We start from the raw sequence: 4,067 nt of genomic DNA, 5'->3' as shown, positions 1-4,067 counted from the left end.
ATGCATGTCAGATTTTTGATAGCAAAACCAGAAGACCCCCCGCTCCTTTACAGCCAATAATAGCTGTGGGGCCTTTCGCCAAGTGGGGCATCGATTTCATGCAATGTAACCCCACCTCGACCGGGGGCATGGGTATATTATAGTCGCAGTTGACTATTTTACCAAATGGGCCGAGGCGATGCCTACATTGGATAACACTGGTGAAACAGCAGCCCTATTCTTTTTTAATCATGTAGTCGCCAGATTCGGCGTGCCACAGGCCATAGTAACAGATCATGGATCGCATTTTCGCAATCACATGATGGTTGAATTAACTGCCAAACTAGGATTGTCTCACGACAGCTCTACTCCGTACTATCCGCAAGCTAACGGACAAGTTGAAGCGATCAACAAAGTCCTGAAGCGCATGCTGCAAAGGATGGTGGGGGTTCACAAAAGAAGATGGCATTTGATCCTATACTCAGCTTTGTGGGCCTACCGAACATCGGTAAGGAATGCCACTGGGTTCACACCGTTTCAACTGGTGTATGGCCTGGAAGCGATCCTACCGATCCAGTGCGAAATTTCGTCCCTTAAACTCGCAATTGATCTCCTCCCCGGAACCTCAGAAGAAGAAGCTCGTTTCTTAGAGTTAATCTAGTTGGATGAAACTCGTCGTGATGCCCCCTTGGCCAACGAAGCCCATAAGAAACGAGTCAAAGCGCAGTTCGACAAAAATGTCAAACCCCGTGTCTTCTCGGAAGGTGATTTGGTCTTGCTTTATGACCAAGAATCCGATAAATTGGGAGCTGGGAAATTCAAGTCCTTATGGATGGGCCCTTATATTGTTAAAAGTGTATTAGCAAAGGTGCCTACGAGTTGGTAGATTATGACGGAGTTCCACTGCGCAACCTCGCAACGGGTTGTACCTTAAGCGTTACTATGCCTGTAGTAACCTGTATGCTTTTGTTACATTTTTGTTTTCGCTAAAGCGTTTGTTCCGGTTTAAGTAATCCACTTTTTACACTTATTGCAGATGTCAAATCCATTGGAACCGTGGGTCGGATATGCTGACGGAGCGAGTCGTAGTTCGAGGAACCTATCCTCTGCAGCATGGGCCAGTTTTAACCCAAGCGGCGAGTTAGTGAGTTTCAGGGGGGTATGATTATTGGTCAATCAACAAATAATATCGCTGAGTATAGCGCGTTGATAGAGCTCCTCTCTGATGCCATCACCCCATTAAGAAAGCAAAAGAAATACTTGCATTGTGCATGTGCATTTTGACAGTTTGCATGTCGATTTAGGAAAAGTGCATCAGTGTGTGCTCTATGATCTGTTTGAAAAGATGATGTCTTTCTTTTCCTTCAGTAGTTAAGTTTTCATAAGTTGAAAGAATTGAAAAAGCTTGCTTATCATTCTTAGACTGCATTTAGGAGTTGTCTCATACATCACGTGGTGATCCATAAAGGCAAATGCTAAGCAAGATCAACCTAAAAAGAACTGAATTTATCTAACAACGCTTTGAAACATAACGAAACACAGTAGAGGTCTAGGTAGAGACGTGAACCGGCGTCGTTAAACATAGTGACTGTCGATCTCTACGAAGGTGGGTGATTCCTCCTGAGGGACGATAGCACTAATACGGACTTGTGCCCCCGCGTACCGTCGCGTATATTGGGGGACCCCTATAGGAACAAAGCCTTTATCCATAGGAAGCCGTGTCGGCCGCCCTACTGATCGCGATGCAGTGAACACAGCATTCACGAAGATCGACCACTCGTACCGTAAAACGTATTCTGTGGTTTCGCGAAAGGTTTGGCACACCCTTGCCTAGAACTCCAAAGTAGTTTCTTTTGGCCTTTTTCAAACTCTATAACTGAAAAAGTCCATCCGAGCATTTGTCACTTCGGGCTCGTTAATACATCGAAGGAGACTAGAGTCATCTTTAGCTTTTTCTCGACTCTTAAAACATGAAAAAGCAAGTTGTGTCTTAAAAGCGTCTAAAATTAATTCAATTCGAAAACACATTTTACCCTGTGCATTGTTGGTTGATCAAGTAATCCGCAATCGTGGAAGAAAGTCAATCGATGAACCGTCGTTCGCGGAGGAATACGAGACAAACGTCTTTGTCCCCGGAATCGAAAACAACCCGGGCAAAGCGACCTCGTTCAACTGGTTCCAAATCACCTGTCAAAGTTAGAACAAGTGTTCCAACGACATCTGAGGTTCCGGTTACTCCAAACATTTCTGGAAACCCTGCCCCTATTGAAGAAGTTCAACAGCCCCAGAAGGACAGTAACACTGATCCTAGTCTGAGAACAAATACTTGTGTTACTGAATCAGGTCCATCAGTGATCGGTTCAGAGAGTCTTGCTCCTCAGACAACTGTCGCTGTCGAAACAACCCCTTCTTCGGCACCAGAAATATTCTACGGACCTGACGGTCTTCCTCTTCCACCCGGTCTGATCGCAATAGAAGAGATTGTAGAAGATCCGCAAGCAACTACTCCAACACATTTTGGAGCAGGGATCACTCTACTTCCTACTGCATCAGAAGCTAGCCTACCACCCAGAGAAGTTCCTGAAGAATCACTAGGCAATCTACTGGATAGACTAAAAATGTCTGAACAACCGTCAACATCTAGGACTGTGCCAAATGACACAGCGACAGCAGAACTCCCTGCAGTCACTCCGACAATGTTCGCCGGCATACCATCTGTCCCAAACTCTCAACAGCTGGAGGGGTCCCTTCGGGGGCCATGACGACAGTGTGGTCTGTTCCTGTTTGTTCTCTCCGGGATAATACCCGGTAACTCCTATGTTGGAACTCAACAGATTGATCCTTTTGGAAATCCGTTGGGACAATCCGGTCCTCGAGGTGTATTAAATCCTCTCAGTGCCGGACCACCACCGTATGGGGGGCAATATGCTTTTTCATTACCCCCTCCTGGAGGGTACCCATACGGGAGTTCACAACCATACCCAAGTTATACTGGAATAACTACAAGTGGTTGGATACCTATGCTACCCCAGCAACCAAGAGTTGTGTATTCTATGCAACAACAGATGCCTGTGACGAACATCCCGACGACACCAGCAATTGTGACTGTGTCGCAAGTTCAAACGATACCTGTTACATGTCAACCTCAGTTTTCTCAGGTTGTAATGCAACAACCCGTTGACCCTGCAACCCAACCGCAATCGCCGGCTAGCGAGGCGTCACAAACACAAACGGGTACCCTTACCCCTCATCTTGGCCCAGTGGTAAGCATCGCACAACAACCAATGGTATCACAACCATGGTTGGTGCAGTATCAACAACCGCAGTTCCAGCAAGTGTACCAAGGTACCGAGCAGCAAATTTTTGCGAATAATGGACAACCGTACCTACAATACGGTCAAAACCAACCACTCTATGGTGGAGTAGTCCATCAACCGTATCAATCATATCAGCATCAATTACATTATGCTGGTATGCAAAGACCAACTGCTCAGGCGATTCCGTCGTATCCTGGGTACGCTTCACCTAACTTGAGTCAGCAGCTGCCATTCGTGGCAACTCTGGAGTTACCCGATCTACATCGGTTGACAAACGATCCTATCGCCTACGCCCCTTGGTGGCCCATGATTCCTCACAAACTTCCATCGGACATTCCTAAATTCAATGGAAATCCAGGTGAAGACCCGTCGAATCACGTCATGACCTTTCATCTGTGGTGTTCATCGAACACCCTGAACGATGATTCGATAAGACTTCGCCTCTTCCAGAGGACATTGACAGGTCCGGCGGCCAAATGGTATATAGAATTGCCAAGAGCCTCTTTCGACAATTTCAGCTCCTTAGCCACGACTTTCTTAACCCACTTTCAATTACCTATCAGGTATGAAACAGGAACCGAGATACTGACCAACTTCAAACAGACGACAGCTACTCACATATCTGATCATATACATGAGTGGCGTCGTCGACGTAGGATGGTCAAAACATACGTTCCTGATCAGCTACTAGCTGAATGGTTTATAAAGTCATTACTTCCGGCTATAACGGAAGATGTGGCCAAGGGGGGAGTCGTAACAGAGGAGCAAGTC

This window comes from Pinus tabuliformis, chromosome 5_1 (genome assembly GCF_031772625.1).
Source record: "Pinus tabuliformis cultivar Carrire ecotype Pingquan chromosome 5_1, CPIR1, whole genome shotgun sequence".
Taxonomy (NCBI): Eukaryota; Viridiplantae; Streptophyta; class Pinopsida; order Pinales; family Pinaceae; genus Pinus; species Pinus tabuliformis.
Note: the sequence above shows the minus strand (reverse complement) of the source record.